The sequence below is a fragment of the Trematomus bernacchii genome, unplaced genomic scaffold, assembly GCF_902827165.1.
Source record: "Trematomus bernacchii unplaced genomic scaffold, fTreBer1.1, whole genome shotgun sequence".
In the NCBI taxonomy this organism is placed as follows: Eukaryota; Metazoa; Chordata; class Actinopteri; order Perciformes; family Nototheniidae; genus Trematomus; species Trematomus bernacchii.
In genome coordinates, this window is record NW_022987709.1 from 1,646,094 (window position 1) to 1,668,559 (window position 22,466).

Sequence of the window (22,466 nt, forward strand, 5' to 3'; positions counted from 1 at the left end):
TCCTGAATGCCAGAGCACCATCCACTCGAGCACAGTATGAGTGCAAATGGAAGCTCTTCTCCCACTGGTGTTTGAGTAAGGCTGAGAATCCGGGGCATTGCTCCGTGGCCACCATTTTAGAATTCCTGCAGTCCCTTATGGATAGTGGACGTTATCACTCCACTTTGAAGGTGTATATGGCTGCTATCTCTGCCCGACATGTTGGAGTCGACGGCGCCACAGTGGGGCACCACAGGTTGGTGTCCCTCTTTCTGAGAGGGGCTCTACGGCAGCGTCCCCCTAGCACCTCAAGGGCTCCGGCTTGGGACCTGCCCCTAGTGCTGGATGCCCTATCATCTCCTCCCTTCGAGCCCCTGGCCCAGGTCGGGCTTAAGTGGCTGTCCCTGAAGGCAGCATTTCTGCTTGCCATAACCTCAGGGAAGCGAGTCGGAGAGCTTCATGCCCTCTCCGTAAGCAATACATGCCTGAGGTGGAACTCCGATGGCTCGGGTGTTGCCCTCTGGCCGAATGTGGCGTTCCTGCCCAAGGTGCTTTCACTAGCCCACTCCAATCGGCCTATCCAACTGGCACGCTTTAACATTCCACAGGAGAGCGGCACGCCTGAGTTGCTGTGCCCTGTGCGTGCCCTAAGGGCGTATATTGAGGCTACGGCCTGTATACGGCAGTCAGAGCAGCTCTTCGTCTGCCATGGCGGCACTAGGAAGGGGCATGCTCTTTCTAAGCAGCGGCTGTCCCACTGGGTGGTTGATACCATCACACATGCCTATTGGGCCAGTGGCCGCCCCCCACCATCAGGGGTGAGATGCCACTCTACAAGAAGCATCTCAACATCGTGGGCTGCCCTAAGAGGGGTGCCCCTGGAGACCATCTGCGCCGCGGCGTCGTGGGCGTCTTCTGGCACATTCTCCAGGTTCTACCGGGTCAATGTCGTCACTCCTCACCCTCTGGGTGTGGTCCTGTTGCCAAGCTCCGCTGCTTCCAGCTAGGTGAGTAAGTGTTTGGATTCTTCATGACATGGTTGGTATAAGTCATCCAGTGCTAAAGCACCGCCTCTGGCGGTCAGTAGGGACGAAATAGAACGATAGTTACGGCTGTAACTACGGTTCTATGAGTCCCGGATGACCGCCAGAGCGGAGCAACTCATCAAACTAGAAAATGCATTTCCTGCAGAAAATGCGTGCGAATGCTGTAAACTGTGAACATTTGTAGCTGAATTTAGCTGAAAATGCAGAAAAAGCTGAATGTTATTAGCTGAATGGTAGCTGCTTTTAGCTACAAAAATGGAGAAAAAGCTTAATATTTAAAAGAAAAGGTTTAAACAAACATGTATAGCCTTGATGTCCTGAAATAGCTGAATAATGTGATAGTTGAATGGTTTCTGCAGCTGAAAATAGGCTGAAGGAGTTAAATATCAGATGTAAGTAGTAGTGAATACATTTGTATTAAGATGAGAAAAGAAAGTAAAAAGGCTTGGGAAAGCAGCAGAATATTTGAACTACAAACTTTTGAACTAACTTGATGGTGAATTATCTGTCGCCATGGCAACGGCATTTGATGACACCCCATAATACGCTTAGATGTGTTGATGGCTGCATCGTTACCAAACCTGTGAAGTTTTGGGCCATTTCGAGCATTTTCACTGAAGTTATAAGGAAACCGTGTTTCATGGTGAGCATTGTGTTGCCATGGCAACGGCATTTGAAGAAATCTCAAAACTGTCCCGTAGATGTCTTCACGGCTGGACTGTTAGCACACGTGAAGTTTGAGCACTTTTTGAACATTTTCATAGTAGTTATACATTACATTAGGAGGTTACATTACTCTCTCTCTTCTCTTGATCGCCCTCTCTCTTCTCTTGATCACCCTCTCAATCTTCTATCGCCCTCTCTCTCTTCTCTTGATCGCCCTCTCTCTCTTCTCTCTCTCTTCTCTTGCTCGCCCTCTCTCTCTTGATCGCCCTCTCTCTCCTCTTGATCGCCCTCTCTCTCTCCTCTTGATCGCCATCTCTCTCTCCTCTTGATCGCCCTCTCTCTCTCCTCTTGATCGCCATCTCTCTCTCCTCTTGATCGCCCACTCTCTCTCCTCTTGATCGCCCACTCTCTCTCCTCTTGATCGCCCTCTCTCTCTCTCCTCTTGATCGCCCTCTCTCTCTCCTCTTGATCGCCCTCTCTCTCTCCTCTTGATCACCCTCTCTCTCTTCTCTTGATCGCCCTCTCTCTCTCTTCTCTTGATCGCCCTCTCTCTTCTCTTGATCGCCCTCTTCTCTTGATCGCCCTCTCTCTCTTCTCTTGATCGCCCTCTCTCTTCTCTTGATCGCCCTCTTCTCTTGATCGCCCTCTCTCTCTTCTCTTGATCGCCCTCTCTCTTCTCTTGATCGCCCTCTCTCCTCTTGATCGCCCTCTCTCTCTCTTCTCTTGATCGCCCTCTTTTCTCTTGATCGCCCTCTCTCTCTCCTCTTGATCGCCCTCTCTCTCTCTCCTCTTGATCGCCCTCTCTCTTCTCTTGATCGCCCTCTCTCTCTTCTCTTGATCGCCCTCTCTCTCCTCTTGATCGCCCTCTCTCTCTCCTCCTGATCGCCCTTCTCTCTCCTCTTGATCACCCTCTCTCTCTCTTGATCGCCCACTCTCTCTCCTCTTGATCGCCCACTCTCTCTCCTCTTGATCGCCCTCTCTCTCTCCTCTTGATCGCCCTCTCTCTCTCCTCTTGATCACCCTCTCTCTTCTCTTGATCGCCCTCTCTCTCTCTTCTCTTGATCGCCCTCTCTTTTCTCTTGATCGCCCTCTCTCTCTCCTCTTGATCGCCCTCTCTCTCTCTCCTCTTGATCGCCCTCTCTCTTCTCTTGATCGCCCTCTCTCTCTTCTCTTGATCGCCCTCTCTCTCCTCTTGATCGCCCTCTCTCTCTCCTCTTGATCGCCCTTCTCTCTCCTCTTGATCACCCTCTCTCTCTCCTCTTGATCGCCCACTCTCTCTCCTCTTGATCGCCCACTCTCTCTCCTCTTGATCACCCTCTCTCTTCTCTTGATCGCCCTCTCTCTCTCTTCTCTTGATCGCCCTCTCTCTCTTCTCTTGATCGCCCTCTCTCTCTCTTCTCTTGATCGCCCTCTCTCTCTCCTCTTGATCGCCCTCTCTCTTCTCTTGATCACCCTATCACTCTTCTATCACCCTCTCTCACTTCTCTTGATGTGTCTGTGAGAGAGAGGGAGAGTGTGTGTGTGTGAGAGAGAGTGAGAGTGAGAGTGAGAGTGAGAGTGAGAGAGAGAGAGAGTCTGTCTGTCTGTCTGTCTGTCTGTCTGTCTGTCAGAGAGAGTGTGTGAATTGTTACAGCTCAAATGCATTGCAATGACTTCCATGTTAAAAAAAGACTTTAAAAAGCTGAATATTTTAAAAAGTATAACATATTTTGAAAAAGTTGAAAGTTTCCCATCATGTGCTGAAAAGGCTGAATTGTTTGATATTTGAATGGTTCCTGCAGCTGACATTAGGCTGAAGGAGTTAAATAAAGACATTAAATGTAAGTAGTAGTGAATGAATGTTTACAAACACCTGTGTGTGTGTAAACCAAGCGGCAAACTCTGGGGAAGAGCCGGGACGCCAATGCGGAAGTGCCACAAACTGCAGTTCATATATTGGCCGATAGGCGCTGACTGCAGAAAGGAGCAATTTCCATAGAGCCCCATGTTAAAATGCCCAATTTCACAGCCTAAAAAAACATGTTTCTACCTATGGATCCAATAAATATTATTATGAATATAGTTAGATTCCACCTTCATGATTATGGATCTGTGAGTGAATTGTTTTCTAACACGACCCTTTTATTTATATTAGGTCTTAAAGTTTTTGCATAAATTAGGGCGTGGTCACATTGAGTGACAGCTCTGTCAGGTGACTGCTGCTGTTAGTTTTTTGTCTCTCTGCTAGCTGCTCCGTCCGTGAAGCTACAGGGACTCTGCCTGGTCAGTTCATCCAGGGAACACAACTTGATCCCGGCCGTGTTTGTTTGTTCTTCATGCTTATATATCGGACTATTGTGACTCGCTCTGCGGTTAAAACAGACGGTGCATGAATGCCGTTTTGCGGTAAGTGAAATTCGAGTACTTTATTTATGTGTTTATGATTTTAATCAGCTACGTAATGAATGTTAAGGCTTGGGTTTGCGTGTAAGCGAGTGGTAGCTACATCGGTGCTAACGATGCTAATCGTATCCTCCAAGTTAACTTAAAACCATAGACTGTATATATAAAGGTTAAAATGAAATAGACAAGTGTTAAGCGTTAAGTGAGATAGTACTGTAGAACAAAAGGCTTCTGTTTGAGGTTGATAAAATAAGGTCATCCTTGTAACTTAGAGAGATATTTTATTATGTAGGTAGGAACTGTATGCATCGCTAAGGTTAATTTAAATTGGCTATGCTCAAGTATGTAGACAAGCTAACGTCGAAGTAGTGTATGTGAAATCAACCTCACAATAAGATGTGTGTATATTACAATTATTAATGTCATATTTCAAGATGATTACTTAGATATTACAATATGGTTGGTTGAGCTGGAGTTCATTATTGAGTTTACACGTTAACGTCACAGTCATCTGAAGAACGAACCCAAACATTGTTGTTTTTATTAATTGCATTACCAAATTGGTATCAAATAAACAGTAACACAACAGCATTGGTAACACAACTTCCAAAGTTACAGTAAAATAAAAAGAACCCTGACTCGGACAATACACAATCCAACATGTTCAACAGAAGAGAATAAGTTATATTGTTTGTACACATGGTTCTTTACATATATATCTGTTTGTTTAAAGTTTCCAGGTGATGCAGACAGGATGGACCAGAGAGTGAGAGACAGAACTGGACTCCTCACAGCAGTGAACTTCAGCACAGGTACAAATACTCTTTTTTCATACTGTACAAAGAATCAAGAAAGATATTGGTTTAAATAAATGAAGTATTGACTTTAATACACTGCTATACATTCCATTAAACAATACTAAATACTAGATCACCTACACATCAGTGAAGTTGAGGGTTTTTTCCATGCAAAGGGTTACATTTAGATGTTAACAAGCAATATTACTGTCAGCTTTCTAATTTAAGGTATTGAAGGCAAAGCTATTAGTGACAACTGCTATTTATCTCTCAATATTGTCTGTAAAAAATGTGGTAAAAGTTATGATTTCAGTGAGAGAACAGAGCAAGCTTCTACAGTTGCACTAAGTTTTGATAACAATTAAATATTATTTTGATAATAAAATATATTTCAATGTTGATGAATGTCATACTGTTCATTCATAATCTGATTGTCTTTGTAGCTCACTGTTGAAATAAAATAAAACATTACAATTACAAAATAATTATATCTACAGCCCCTAAACACAAGCACACCTCTTTCATAAATAACACACTTGTTCTGCAATAATATGTTTTATGTTTCCTGTAATTTTTGTTAGGAAAGGACATGCCTGAAAGACACGACTCAACATTTTCTCCTTCTCTGAGGGTCAAGAAGAACATCCAAGAGGAAAATGAAAAGCTGATGTTATGAGATTTTAAGACCAGTACAGGACATTCACAAAGAAACTACTTTTATTGTGAAGTCAGCTGATCGAATGCACCTATTTCCACATCTACACTCCATCAGCTGATTAATTCTATTTGCCTCACTTTATGAGCTTCACAACATGTACCTTGTACCGCAGAGTTTGCAACGCAAATAAATGGGGCCAATCTTCAGTCGGATGTGAATGTGTAATCTAACATTTTCAGTAAGAATAATGGACAAAAGGAGTGCAAATACAAATTCAATTTATTGAAATCTGAACCAAAAGTTAATCAAACATGTTTTAAATAAAAAAGCACATATGGACAGAAGGTGTAAACCTATTAAATGTATAAGTAAACACATTTAGTCAAATAAAGTGACAGACAAGGCCTGTGCAGGTGGCATCAGCTATGCCCAGCATGGGCTCCTCCATCAGGCCTGGTCCTTCTCGCAGAGGAAAGACCCTCAGTCTTCTCCAAACCAACAGACTGGACGTCCATCACACGGAGGTTTCTCCCTGAAGTCTCTGCAGCTCTCTGGACACCACGCTGTCTCAATCCGTCCACACTGAATATGAGAGGGGAAAATGAAAATAATAAATGCTTTAGACAATAAGAAATATAAAGTTGACTGTTGAGTTGCTCAGTTTTTTTAGATTGTCAATACTATTACTGTATAACTAATATCCCAGGTTAAGAGGCACCTTCAAATAAAGATTGGTCTTTAAATACATTTTGTCTTTTGAATTGTTTGTCTAAAGTCAAGGATCTAGAACTGGTACTTATAGTTTTAATGATACAGTCTGGTTATAATGCTGTTTGGAGGAGGCCTCACAGGTAAGAGCACTAACTAGCTACCATCACATGCACCTTAGCTTAACTTAAATGTATTAAACGTATAATTAAGTGATAGCAAAATATAAATAACTAATGTCATGCAAACATATTAATATTTGCTTGATTCCAGTGTTGCATTTAGCACATTGCATACAAACGTTAAGGGATTTTAAGATTCTGAAGTATTATGCTAAAAACTCAATAACTTAGATTATTATTTATAGTTTTGCTGAATAGTTTCATGTCCGCTTACCTTAGAAACGTAAAATGTGACGGCAGTGTGCTGATGGGGAAGCATGTTAGCTTAGCTTCTTAGCTTGAGCTAGCTCTGTTACTTCCCAGCTGGAGGCAGAAGGTCCCGCCTCGGCTCCGCCTCTTTGCCCTTATTTGGAGCAGGCGGGAGTTAGACTCAGACGTCACTGTCGAGCCGTTAGTGGCCTACTAAGGGCTTCTCGGCAACTCTGCAGAATCCTATGGGTGACGTCACGGACCCTACGTCCATTTATATATACAGTCTATGGTGTAAACCCAGAGATCAAAGGTTACCATGGTGACGATTTATGACGATTTCCCAACTGCAGCACTGAGTGCCATTAAGAATGCATTGAAGATTATATCTGACAATTTTGCCACCTGTTCAAAAACTATGGCTCCTATAAAAAAAATACCAGACCGTGAGCATCAGGGAACCCCAATGAACTGATATATGTTGTTTTTTTTGGTTTTGTGTGTAAAATGTGGAGATGGGAGCAGTTTGTCTAAAGTGTACTTCTCTCTGTTCTGAAGAAAGTTCCGGAAAGATTTAACATGGTAATCAATTGGGAGCTAGGTGGACTTTTTGTCTCTTCATGCCCTCAAGAGGCATTTTGTTTAATATTTTTTCTTAATTCTTTTTTATTTTCCAACCTAGGAGAGGTTTTCCTACGTTTTTCATGAAAAATTATGTCTGAGGAGTGTAGGGTTTGGGAATTATGGCAAGTTTAAAACATTTTTTGGGGAGCACTGCTGCACTCTGTTTTGAGATCAAAGCACTCTAGACTTAACGAGCTGCTCCATCCACACTAATGTTAAAATCTGAAGAAAGCCTCTTTACCAAGCTCCAAACTAAGTTAAATATCTCAAAAAGTGTAAAAGATATCAAAAATAAAAATCAATTTTGAATAGCTGAAGGTGTTGTGATCATTTGAAAGTTCGAATTAAGTGTCTAGCTGAAAGTATGTGGAAGGAGTAGCATTTGGCGCAAAGTGTAGGAAAAGAGGATTTGAAGGCATCTCCCATTGACTTCAATGTTAAAAAAAAAGAGTTTAAAAAGCTGAATATTTCAAAAAGTGTAAAATATTTTTAAAAATGTGAAGGTTTCCCATCGATTCCTGAACAGGCTGAATAGTTTAATATTTGAATGGTTTCTGTAGCTGAAAATAAGCTGAAGTTATGGAGAGCCAAAGTATTGGCTGAAATAATAATAAGCGGAAAGAATAAAGATTTGAAGTACTATAGTGGAATGCTGTGGCACAGCATTCGCACTAATAAAGAAATTGAAGTACTATATTGGAATGCTGTGGCACAGCATTCGCACTAAATAGTATGGAGGGAAGATTATTTTCGTTTGGATTACTGGTCTGGGGGAAGCTCACGAGTGTGTGTGTGTGTATACGTGTGTGTGTTTTTGCGTTTATGTGTATTGTGTTTGTTTCCCGGGGAAAACACTCACGAGAAACACCGGCTGTTGTTATGCCTGCTGTGACGTCAAATTACTCCGTTCTCCGCTTGTAATTATGCCGTTACAAGCTTCAAAGTTGTATTTATCATCTGAATTTGCCGAAACAAGTTTAATATTCTGAAAGCCAAGACTTTGTTTATTTGACTTTGTTCAGATGAAAACAAACTGTAACGGACCCTGCCGTGTTATCTATGATTACTATATGCCTTACATTCATAATTTCAGCGGAGGGAGGGGAAGCGGCGCTGTGGAACAGCAGAGTGGCGAGGGAGAGCTGTCATCTTCCCTTTACAAGCTTCAAAAATGTATTTATCGTGTGATTTTGGAAATAAAAAGTTTCATATTCTGAAAGCCAAGACTTTGTTTATTTAAAATTAAAATAAAACACCCGAAAGAAAAAAAGAAAAAAATAGAATTAATTTTTTAATTTATTGGCTCATGTTAGGCCCCCGATCTCCGTAGGCCCCTGGGCTTCAGCCCAGGTCAGCCCGTGCATTAAGGCGGCCCTGGTCGTTGTAGATTGTGCGATCAACTTTTATTCCACAGTCTACACTCCTTAATGACTGGTGATGCTTGACGGCATGCTAAACTTTACAAAGTCCTCCTGGCTGGTCTACCTGCATGTGCCATCCGACCTATGCAGCTCATCCAGAATGCAGCGGCTCGCCTGGTCTTCAACCTTCCTAAATGTTCCCACACCACACCGCTCCTCCGCTCCCTTCACTGGCTTCCAGTAACTGCTAGAATCCACTTCAAGACACTGGTACTTGCGTACCATGCTGTGAATGGATCTGACCCTTCCTACATCCAGGACATGGTTAAACCATACACCCCAGCACGTGCACTCCGCTCTGCATCAGCCAAACGGCTCGCTGCACCCACACTGCGAGGGGAACCCAAGTTCCCATCAGCAAAAACACGTGGGTTTGCTATCCTGGCTCCAAAATGGTGGAATGAGCTCCCCATTGAAATCAGGACAGCAGAAAGCTTACACATCTTCCGGCGCAGACTAAAAACTCATCTCTTTCGACTCCACTTCGAGCAATAAAATTACTAACAAAGCACTTATATACTAATAAAGGACTGGCTTATCTAAAGCCAGTTGAGTAGCACTTGAAATGATTTGGCTCTATGAAACCTGATGTACTTATATGATTCTGTTTTCTTCAAGTTTGTATCTTCTTGGTCGAATGCACTTATTGTAAGTCCCTTTGGATAAAAGCGTCAGCTACATGCAATGTAATGTAATAATGTAAAAGTGTGTACTCGAGGTAAATTGGCTCAGAGTAGGAACAGACAACCAGATGCAAGAGCTAAAGCAGCGCTCAATCTTGTGCACACTGATTTAGCAGGTCCCATTGAGCCAGAGACTAAGAATGGATTCAGGTACACATTGGCTTTTACAGATGTATTTCCTAAAAGCTAAAAGTGATACTTTTAAAGCCACAGAGAAATTCATTGCTGATGTCGCATCTTACGGTAAAATAAAATGTATAAGGTCAGATAATGCAACATGCAATACGACATGAAACTTCATCACCTTACTCACCCCATCAAAATGGGACAGCTGAGAGAAACTGGAGAACACTCTTTGAAATGGCAAGATGCATGCTTCTTGAGAGCAATTTACCAAAGAAGCTATGGACATATGCCGTCATGACTGCAGCTGTAATACGTAACATATGTTACAACAGACGTGTAGGACAGACGCCTTATTATATTCTGACAGGACGTAAGCCTAACCTTTCGAAAATGAATCTCTTTGGATCTGTATGCTATGCATACAAGCAGGACAAGAAAAAGGTGTGACTCGAGGTGTGAGAAGGGTATTTTTGTAGGGTATGATAAAAACAGCCCAGCATACCTAGTCTACAACCCAGACACAGGTAGTGTTAGAAAACACAGGCAAGTGAAGTTTGTCTCAAAAAGTGTAGTCGAGCGACATACACAGACTGATTTTGAGGCAAGTGATGACGATTTATATGGGAAAAGGTTTGTATCCACCAAGCCAGAAACCCAGGTGATTGACTCGTGCCCAAAGGAGACACAGGAGGCTCGAACTGAGACAGTTGATGACACTAACACTCAGACAGGAAAGGGAGCAGAAGGTCAAAAATATGCTATCCCCAGAGAGAGAGGAAAAAAACTCATTATTTAGAGGACTACGAATGTAAAGTATAGTGTGACCATACGTTTGTAAATATTGACTACTGCTACAGAGTAATGTGTAATGTACCAAACACCTTTAAAGAGGCCATGAATTCAGCAGAGCCAAAACTCTGGACTGATGCTATGCAGGAGGAAATGAATTCTCTTAAGGAAAATGACACATTCACATTGACCACACTACCAGAGGGCAAAAATGCAGTGGGGGTAGATGGGTCTATACAATCAAAGAAAACACAGATAAGACTGAGATATACAAAGCCAGATATGTTGCAAAGGGATATAGTCAAGTGGCAGGAATAGACTATAAGGAGACATTTTCCATGACTGCAAACATCAGTAAGAAGCTTGATGCAACTGGCAGCTCAACATGACTTACACCTACATCAGATGGATGTTAACTGCGTATTTACACGGTCCAATTGATTGTGAGCTATATGTGCAGCAACATGAAGGTTTTGATGTCAAGTCAGACACAGATGAAAAGCTAGTCTGCAAGCTGAATAAATCACTGTATGGGTTAAAACAATCTGGAAGAAACTGGAATAAAATGTTGCATGATCATCTCTGTGAGAACGGTTTTGCACAAAACCCAGCTGATCACTGTCTACAGCAGGGGTAGCCAACACGGTGCCCGCGGGCACTTAGTCGCCCGCAGGGGCAACGTGAGTCGCCCGCGGGGCAAAATACACAAAACAAAAAAGGAAATGTAATTAAAAGAATCTACCCTATGCATAAACGAAACCTAAATCATAGCGAACTCTATCTACTTACTACAACTCTATATCTATCTAACACCCCTCCTCCCCCCACCCCCACAATGAATATTGACCAATCACGTTCTTGCTTGATTTGCGGGACCAGCGTTGCAGTCGGGAATAAAAGCAATGTGGCACCTCCCCGCTGATTTTCCTTCTGGCAGAATCTACACAACACATCAGCCCCATTGAACAGCCTATCATGCCAGCCTAAACAACACATGAGGGGCAGAGTTTTACTGTGTGTGTGTTGCAACTTGCATATATATTTATTGCACTTGACGCACACACACGCATGGCGTAATTTCCACCTGGGACAGGGGGGAAATGTCCCCCGCTCTTTTCGAAATCCCGTTTGTGTCCCCCCACTTTACAAATATGTTTATTATTATTTTTTAACGCAAGCCGTCATCGCCACGGGGGAGCACACAGCCTCTGTGAGCGAGCAAGACAGAGAGAGCGAGCGAGAGGAGGGAGGGAGAGGGAGAGAGAGAGAGGGGGGGAGAGAGAGCGAGCGAGAGAGCTAGGGAGAGCACACCTTTATCTATTTAATATAGATAAAGTAAGAAATCATTCCAATGTGTATTAGCTATAGGACAGTAAAAAAAACAAAAAAAACAGTTTGAAAGGGGAGTGATTAGTAAAATAAGCATAAATAAAAAGAAAGAATGCTAACTAGGTAACATAAGATAAGAATAAACAAGTTTAAATTATTTGTTATGGGTTGTGATCATATTCTAAAGATATTTGGATTATTGAAAAGTATACAGCTCCCTTTCATCTGAGTGTTGAGAGCTGTATCCATCAATTCATGTTGTGCTCAAAGTGCACCAGATTGATGCATTTCACTTCAACATTTAAAAACAATCTTCCCGGGGGTGCATGCCCCCGGTCCCCCCTAGAGGAGGTGAGGACCCCCCTAGAGGAGGTGAGGCCCGTCCACCCCCAAATAAAGCAGGTTAAAATAATTAAATTGCATACATGTTCTTTTAGTAAACACTGGAAACGGGTCCCACAGACCCAAACAGCACACAAAGGTTAAAGGTAAGCATATAATAATGTTAAAATGTGCTAAATATATACACTGCAAAAAACAAAAAAAAGAGGAGTAAAAGTAGCCCCCGACTTATTTAATTTTTTGAAAGTAGCCCTCACCCTAAAAAAGGTTGGTGACCCCTGGTCTACAGTAAAGGAATAGAAAATGAGAGGATCATTCTGATTATTTGGGTGGATGACTTAGTTATCGCAGCTAATGATATTCACACAATTAATAAGGTGAAAGAAATGTTGAGCACAAAATTGAAAATGAAGGTCCACCCCATGTGAATAGAAACAAAACTTTGATGGTGATGCTGTTGATAACACAATATCGTGAAGTGGTAGGCAGCTTAATATATTTAATGACATCTACACGGCCTGATCTAAGTTGGATAGTCAGTAAACTGTCACAGTATTTGACAGAGCCAAAAGAACAACACTGGTTAACTGCTAAACATGTATTGAGGTACTTAAAGGGCACAATTAATCAGGAGCTATGTTTTAAACAACAAGAAGAAAAACTGAAACTTGTTTCATACTGTGATGCGGATTGGGCAACAGATCAAAATGACAGACGGAGTATAACAGGGTACTGTTTAGTCTAACTAGCAATGGGCCTGTTATTTCTTGGAGATCAAAGAAACAGCAAACAGTAGCTTTGTCAACATGTGAGGCAGAGTACGCCATGTCACACAAACTCTCCTGTGCTGTGGCAGCCAGTGCCATACTGGCTGCCACAGCACAGGAGAGTTTGTGTCTTGGGCAGTTAATAGGGAGCATGGACAATGAGGGCCAATATACTCCTGTGAAAATCTTTGAAGATTTACGTACGTGGCCAGGTGATGAACGGTGCCTGGTTTCCTCCAGACATGATGCTTGGCATTCAGGCCAAATTTGGTTTCATCAGACCAGACAATTTGGTTTCTCATGGTCTGAGAGTCCTCTAGTGGCACTTTTCCACTGCAGGACCTAGCACGGCTTAGCACAGCTTAGTTTGGCCTTGGTAGGCCAGGCTCACTTTAAGCTGCGTTTCCATTACAGTTTAGTAACTAGGGTAGTTACTATAGTAACGCAGTGTAGGCGGGGCGATCGGCTGTTGGCGGGCGGAGCGACGCTGCGTAAAACTGCCGTGACGTCATCTTCAATGCGAACCACAAAACCAAAACATCTGCCGTTAGCTGTTAGCACTCAGAGCTCACAGCTCCTCATATCTGTTCAGAAACTAGACAAAAGTTAAACAAGTACAAACCACAGACTGTCTGTGTCATGGCGAGTACAGTCGCTGGTTTATTTATGTCTGTAGGCCGTTGTTGTGAGTGTGGTGTGGAGGCTATTTTTATATAACATTAGAAAGACTGATTCTTATTATTACATTATAAGCTTATTGTGCTCATTTTATGTTACTGTGACTTTGGAATAATTAGACGTCTTTAGCCTGCAATACAGAGTAGCAAGGTCAGGTGCAGTCACTGGAAGAATACAAAGAGTTATTCATAAACAGGACATCACTCCGACCTTGATCTTTGGGTGAGCTCCGCTCCCACACATAGCGAGGAAGCAGCCTTATGAAGTCTCTACATTTTCTGTAGAGACTTTAGCGAAAACAAATTACGTATGATGGCGACAGAGTAGAGAGGGACTTCCACAGGCCGGCCGAATGCTGATTGGGAGGATCGTGTTGCCAAGAGACTTTTTTCAAAGTCTGTGCACCTACCAAAGAGAACCAAGTCTAAACCACGGTATCTCTTCACCTAGTCTTGACCAATCATAAATGTACAGGCAACGCCCTGTGTAATAAAATGTATTGTCGCACGAAGTTCAGGGCTCTTTGTCCGAAAATAGTGGTTACAGATTACAGCTTTGCTGCATGACATGACGGAGTCCTTGGCCAAGTGAATATATATATTTTGCTCTCATAGTTAAAGTTAGAAGTTGTCTGTCTTTCCTGGAATTTTGAACACAACAGTGGACGGAGCATATACAACGTTAGCTTAGCCTGATCGATCCGATCTCCATTCAGAAAACACGCATTTTAAAAGATTTTTTTTCGCCTGCCGTCTTGTCTGCAGACCGGTATCAGTATGTTGTTACTTCGGCATCATTTTAAAACGTGTATTACAATTAAATCACGGTAAAATATGTTCATTTTGTTGTAGTTGTAGCCCCTTTGCCAGCGATTCTCTCTGACCATTCAGCAGTCGAGAGTGTTTACGTCACTAGTTTCAACCAAGCGGCAAACTCTGGGGCAGAGCCGGGAGGCCAATAAGGAAGTGCCACAAACTGCAGTACATCTATTGGCCGATAGGGCCATTTCTACCCCTGGATGCAATACAAATTATTCGGGATATAGTTAGATTCCACCTTCATGATTAGGAATTGGTGAGTGAATTGTTTTATAACGCAACCCTTTTATTTATATTAGGTCTTAACGTTTTTGAATAAATTAGGGCGTGGTCACCTTGAGTGACAGGTCTCTACAGTGAGTGCTGCTTCTAGTTTTTGTCGCTCTGCTAGCTCCGTTAGCTCAGTAAGCTCCAGGATGCTACAGGGGTGAGGCTGATGCGAGGAACACAACTTGAACCTTGGAGTATATTTTTCATTTAAATATTGGACTTATCTTATGGCTCTGCGGTTAAAACAGCCCGTCCCTAAATGCAGTTTCTTCGGTAAGTGAAATTCAAGCACTTTATTTCTTACTGGTCTTTTTATTCAGCTAACGAGCGAGAGGAAGCTCCATCTGTGCTAACGATGCTATCCGTAGCATACAAGTTAAAGGGCCCATGTCATGGCCATTTCTACTGATCATAATTCCATTGTTGAGGTATACTAAAATAGATTTATACTGTGCAATTTTCCAAACTCACATTGGTTTCTCATACAGCATCTCTGTAAAGTATGTGTATTCACCGGTATTCACTCTCTGTCCTAAACGGCTTGTTGGAGCTCCTGCCCCCCCCCCCCCTCCCTGTGAGCCCAGTGTGCTCTGATTGGTCGGTACGTTGAGAGGCTCGTTGCTGCGATCTGCTGCGAGGAGCGGACAGGCTTCCGGGTCGGCGATACAGCGAGAACAAGCAAAACTCATCCTAAGCACACACAAACACTCACAGCCGAAGTAAAAACAATAAGGCTTGATATTGAGTAAGAAAAAGGTTTATAACGCTGTGAGAATGGGTCTGCGGAGAGCATTTCTCCGCGATCCCAACTTAGCAGCCCGAAAAACGTTTACCCATTTAAACAGTCAACATGTTTTAAACATCATAAATACACAAACAACAATGAATACTTACAGGTTGTGTACCCGAATCTCCCGCTGGTCCAAACAAAGTAGGAACAGCATCGTTCTTCAGTGCCCTACGCTGTACATATCCGGCATGAATCGCTGAAAGGTTTGTGAAGCTTTGTTTCGTGAAATGCTGGTGTGGCCTCTGGATATTCACACGTCACAGTACCCAGGAAGTAAACAATGGAAAATGAGAAATCTCCAACGAGGCGTTTTGGAGCAGCATAGACTGTGTTAGAGTTTTACTCGCTACAGGGTGTACTTTGAGGGTTTTTGACTCTGCAGACCGTTTACATGCATAAAAACCTTCATAACACACAAGGGGACGGGTAATAACCGGAAAAGCATGACATGGGCCCTTTAAAACATATTAGAGAAGTGTAAAACATTAAAGGTGGGGTATGTAATTTATTTCAGAAACACTTTTTGTTATATTCCATGGAATGCTCTTAACATCCCGATAGCAATGAATATATTTTTAGCCGGCCCGGCTAAAATAACTGGATGGCCTACCTGCCTGTCAGCCTTCCATCTGTGCACAAACTTATCTCGTGCCCTCATTGGTCATGTGCACGTTCGTGTGTGTTGGAGGAGGGGCTCTATAAGGAAGTGGCAGATTTTCTCCGGTTGTGTTATTTCAAATTCTAGCGATCTCGAACCGGTTTCTCAAACTTACCTACCTTTAAATGTGAAGGAATGTGTGTATAACAAAATACATAAAAAATACCGGAAACAGACGTAGGCAAGGTCCTCAGCTCGGTGATTCGATGGTTTAGCCGCAATGCACGTTGGGAAATAGTGTTTATGGGATGTGAAATCCGAAAACATTTTTTAAAAATAAAATAATACTTTACTCCGAGTGTGCTTGCTTTTCTCTTTGAAAGTCATCACATAACGGCATTGTAATACACGGTTCGGCTGCATTAAATATGACATATCTGCCGTAGTTCTGTATTTATAGAGCCCTGATGAGAAGACTTCTGGACAAACTGGAAGCACTGCCGCCAAAACTGAAAACGTGACGTGGATCATAAATATATCAGCAATTAAACAACATCTTAGATTTATTTTCACACAATACGTCTCCTTGCAGTATCAATACTAATTCGGCTGACTTTTATATTTGATCCAATTGGTAGATAGGCTGTATTTACACCATAACGGTGCACAGCTGATAGAAAGGCACATCTAGTGGTTAAAGCACGTTATTGAATTTTATTATTTTATTATTTTTCACAAAAATGAAACCATCAATAGCAAAAACAGAATTAACTGTCATTAGTAAACCACCCAAAACAAATATCATAAGTGGTTTTGTTTTACATATATTTTAAGGATAATAATAGCAATGTAACACTGTCTATGACACTTACTGTATAACACTGATTTGAAAAACATACAGAAAAAACTAATTCACTGCCCTTAATAAAGTATTTAAATATACATTTCAGGTGTGCTGTTTTGTTTAGATCATTAACAACTGGAGCTCTTTTAATGTCCTTTTTGATTATTGTTACACCAGGTCTTGTCAAAACCTTTATTCCATATTCAATATCCATTACTAAACAAAACAGCAATTCTACTCCACTACAATTCAGAGGTTAACCTGGTATTTTTACTCCACTACATTTATTTTAGTTACTTTGCAGATTCTGATTAATGATGTGAAATATAAACAACCCTTAAATCAGGCTTTAGTTACACCTGAGTAAAATTCAGGGAAAGGTGATTGTCAAGTGCCAACAATCAGGAGAGATATTTGATAGTTGCTGCTTGAGAAGACTAAACATTTATCTGCAGATCCCGATAAAGTATATTCATTACTTGTTATTCTCTACTAATAGTTCATTAAAGACTGTATATAATGGTTATTTTGCATATCCCTTTCAAGATTTCAAGATTTTCTAAGGTTCATTGACATATCATATACACAGCTAATTCAATAACGTGCTTTAACCACTAGGCGGTGCACACAAGGTACACACAGCCATAATAACTTTGTATTATTAGTGTAGGACACTTGTGTATGTATAACATCTGAAGATGTGTAGTTTTATTCATGTTTTCACATAATTGTACAGGATATTGCTATATTATTTCACATGTTTTACTTCTAATATCTGATTTGTAAAACATCACAGACAGAAAGGTATATCCGTCATTTAACAGTAAGCTATTGAAAATCTGAATCGATAGATGTGTCTCCCATCACCCAAATCCCCTGACTATTCTCTCAACTCAGTATTTACATTCTTATATTCAAAGAAAATCAGTAATATCTTTAAAAACGACAAGTCCTTTTATATCAGCTGTGCACCGTTATGGTGTAAATATAACCTATCTACCAATTGGATCAAATATAAAAGTCAGCCGAATTAGTATTGATATTGCAAGGAGACGTATTGTGTGAAAAGAAATGTAAGATGTTGTTTACAGATGTAGCAGCTTATTTCAGACTCCAGCTTACAGCTACCTGCCTGCTACCTGCCTGCTACCTGCCTGCTACCTGCCTGCTACCTGCCTGCTACCTGCCTGCTACCTGCCTGCTACCAGCATCTGGGAATGTTAAGCCCTCCCACTATTTTCCAAGAGGGCGTTGCCAGATTTTCAATTTCAGGATTTAACCAGGAGATGGCGCTTCATTCACAAATACAGAAAGACAACTTTTCATGGACTTTCAGTTTTGTTTAGAAGAGCATTTGAACACATCAATATTTTAGATCAAATAAAGTATATCTAATCTTGTAATTCAATAATATATAGTCTTTATATATTAAATAATCATAATAATAATGTAAATGTTTACATTACACTTCTTTATTTGTCATGCGGTCTACCTACGCTGTAAAATGTATTATCTCTTCGATTTACACACGGCATCTATTGCACTTCTGTCCATCCTGGGAGAGGGATCCCTCCTCTGTTGCTCTCCCCGAGGTTTCTCCCATTTTTCCCTTTGAAATGTGGGTTTTTCTCTGGAAGTGAGGGTCTAAGGACAGAGGGTGTCGTTTTCTCATACTGATATTCTGAACAAACTGTGCTGTTGTATTTGCTGTAAAGTGTCTTTACTGTAGGGTATTTTTATTATATGTACAGCACTTTGGCTCAACCAAAAATCGTTTAAAAATGTGCTATATAAATAAAACTTGATTTGATTTGATGCTCATACTTTTACCTTTACAATCGTTTGCTTTAATATGCAGTATATTTTTTGTATATTTTTGTGTTTGCTTCCTCCTGCTCCCTTTCGGACACATACTGTATGATTTATTATTATTATTAATATGAAGATATTATTAAGATAAGATAAGATAAGATGTTACTTTATTGATTGAACATTTTAGTTTAGAATGTGCTATCCCACGGTAATTCAGAAGGCTCACAGGTCACATTCCGACCATTATTTAAAACAATGGGTGCTTTCATAATAATGATGAGAAACTATGAAATAAGAAATGAATCAAATTGAAATGTAATTATCATATCATATATTATATAGTGTATTGTATTATTAAGTAATATCATACATTAACCCCATTATAGCAGATGCCACATTGAATGGATGAACACATTTATGCATCAATAATTACAGAGTATTTCTAAATACAAGTTGTAATCTAATCCTCTTATTTTACACAATTGACAGACAGTGTTATTTGTACGTCAATAGTCATATATTGTCATAACCTTTTTGTGTGAAATAATTAATATTATTATTATTTTCGCCCACTGTTTGGCGAGCTGCATGAGAAAGGGAGAGAGAGGGAGAGAGGAAAAGAGAGGATCCGTTTCTCCCGTGTTATTATCCAAAATGAATGTAAACTTTTGAATAATGTACTTATTATTATAGTGATGAACATTAAAAACAAAGCACGTTGGCTGATTTTGGACCCCCTCACTATTTGTTTTCACTACTTTAATTAAATGTTTGATAAGTGCATGCAGATCACAGTACAGTATGCTCGTTCAGTAAAACACGTACACAGATAAATTATTTTGTATTCCAAAAATCAGGAAGTAAAGTCCCCTGGTTTGTGACAAGATGTGAAGTCAACAGATAGTCACTCAGAGGGGGGTACTATTTCTTTTCAAATGCATATAGGCAATGCCATTCATTTACATGTAGGCAACACTGCCCTTCCAGTCAAGAATTTGAATTTGAATGGGATGGGGTGTGTGATTAAAAATGAGTGGCCAAACTAGGACTTAGTTTTTCAAAAGAGAAAATGCAGATATTACACTCAGAAAAGAAATGGTAGACATATCAGTACTCTTAGTGCCAAGTTGTCTCAGACAATCTGCATTTCCTAATGTGGGACAGTTCTGTGCAAAAAGTGGGACACTGAAAAGTCTATGTTAAAAAGCCTCAGTCACCTTAATTCATGTAATGAAAACATCTCAGGTCAGTAACACTGAAAGCTAAATGTGCAATACCATGTTCAGCTATGTTACTATTTATAATGTTATTGTTGTTACAACAGAAGATGTTTTTCTTTATATTGAAGTTAAATGCATCAATCTGTGACACTTTTATTTTGTAAGATAGCAAGGGGGGGCATATTGTGATAACCAGGCCTGTCATAAAATGCACCCCACCCAAAAAGATGTTTGTATTAATCCCACCCTCAAGCATTTTTTAGGGTATAGTTGTAGGACTAGTACCAATGAATGGAGCAAGTTTCATGAATGTGACACTTTTATTATGTAAGATTGCAAGGGGTGCATAATGTGGCAAAAATATGCTGACAAAGACTATGTAAACATATATTTTGATTATTATATGACAAATATGTAGAATTAAACAATACATTTTAAAGCACGTGTATACAGACAGGACGTAACAATAACAAAAAAAAAAGATTAAAAAAAACAAAAACTGAAAAGGAAGTGACGAATGAATTTCGACACCACTACCATCAAATACGGAGCGAAAACTTTAACCACAAGAATCAAGACTATATGAGCTACCACTAAACAACTCACAGTCTGACAATTACCATTAATAAAAACCCTGAACGTTTACTTTTCGTTTTAAACATCGTTTTAAGGTGTAAACGTGTCATTTAGGAACTGCAACAGCATAAATATGCGAACACAAACCTACAGACTGCTGGAGAAGAGATATCACAGGGGGGGTTGGGACACACACATTCCGATGGCCAATTAGTTTTAAACAAAGAGTATACTCAACATAGGCCTACAGTAGGCAGGGTGGTGGGGGCTGGTGAACGGTATTGTCAATGTTTGTAAACACTGTGACATTTTGACTTTATTTGATCATTTCAGTTAAAAACTAACGTTCATATTTCTCTTTTTGAGAAGAGCAATATGAATATGTTAGTGGCTGACCCATCCCCATGGTCTGTCACAGTAGTGCGGGAAAGAGAAGTGCACTGTTTTGCCTGGCTGGACCTGTAATTTACAGGAAAGGAGTGCGCGCTACTAAAGAGACACGCTACCATGGAAACCAAACAATGGTGTAGCTGTATTGAAGTCCGAGTGGAAACAGTAGCATTTGGAGCGTTATGTTTGAATGAAACAGCCAGGTCGTGACTCACAAAAAAAAAGTGTTACTTCACTAAATGTAAGCTTGTCACTCAGAGTAACCTACAGTTAACTTAACTGCTGGAGAAGAAAGATCAGGGGGGGGGGGAGAGAGCTGTGGCTGATGGGCCATTAGGTGTGTAAACACACAGCTGAGAGCTGCCGTTTCATTCAGACTGTTTAAAAAACGGTAACAACGGACTATTTTTCTTAGCGGATGCATGTCAATTTAAATCAATACATACAACTATTTTTTAAATCAATAAAAACATTTTCTAAATCCATAAAAGCATTTAAATTAATATTGGGAGTCATGTCGTTACTTTGTTGAGAATGTGGCCATGTAATAAGCGGGATAATTTGCAGCGACTTGGTCATTATGGGGAAAATCCCTCTGCTACGCGTCGGGATCCTGATCTGCCTGACAAGGCTTCATTAAAATATAAATATTTTTTGTGAATTACTGAGTTTAGGCACGTTAATAACGTTTTAATGAAGTTGAATACAGAATATTCATATTTGTCAGTGATTTCCTGTCAATTCGGCGAACATAAACATAAATGATCGTGGTGAAGATGATGATTAAATTAGGATTACAAATCGAGAGCCGGCTGCATTTCCTCTCGTTTGTTTTTTTCGACTCAACAACATTATTTTGTTAAATAACAACATGGTGATGTTTTGTAAATGATTACATGTCTCTTATTTAGCACAGACTTTGATCCTATCCGTGACATATGGATCTTAACAAAGATCCGCTATACAGTAGTACCAGACATACTGGTATCTGTATCGAAGTTGATTTCACATGAGCTCCAGTGTGGAACTCCATTGCAGCTGCCTTCACAATAATTACATTTATTTATCACGGGGGCGGTCTCAAGTCAGACTGGAGGCAGTCTCTTGATCACGGGCAAATCACGGGCCGTTCACGGGCCGACCACGACCCTCGCGTTTCAAACTGTCCTAAATTAGCTGCTACATCTGTAATTGCTGATATATTTATGATCCACGTCACGTTTTCAGTTTTGGCGGCAGTGCTTCCTGTTTGTCAGACTTGTTATACAGTCTATGATCCACACACATGGATTAACATCGATTTAATACATTAATGTAGCCTTTGTTTCAGCTAAAAGAGGTGTCGACCAGCTAGGGCAACAAGAAAATCGGCGAAATCGAGTGTGACGATGAAAAACTAAATTAAAAACATCTAATTTTGACAATAAAAACCGACCAATAGGCGCGGTAGACCATTTGCTTGGCACTTCCGGGTATTTCTCCACTGGTTGGGCCATGTTAACAGTACCGTGTAACTGTTTGAAGGGACGAAACCGTGACATATTCACGTCTCCCAGCATGGTAGATCGTCACATGTTCACGTCTTGCCGTGATACCGGGTTGTAAGCACCGCCTCTGGCAGTCAGTAGAGACGAAATAGAACTACACATATTCAGATGTTATACATACATAAGTGTCCTACACTAATAATACATTTATTATGGCTGTGTGTACCTTGTGTGCACCGCCTAGTGGTTAAAGCACGTTATTGAATTATTGTTTTATTGTGTTATATTCGATGAA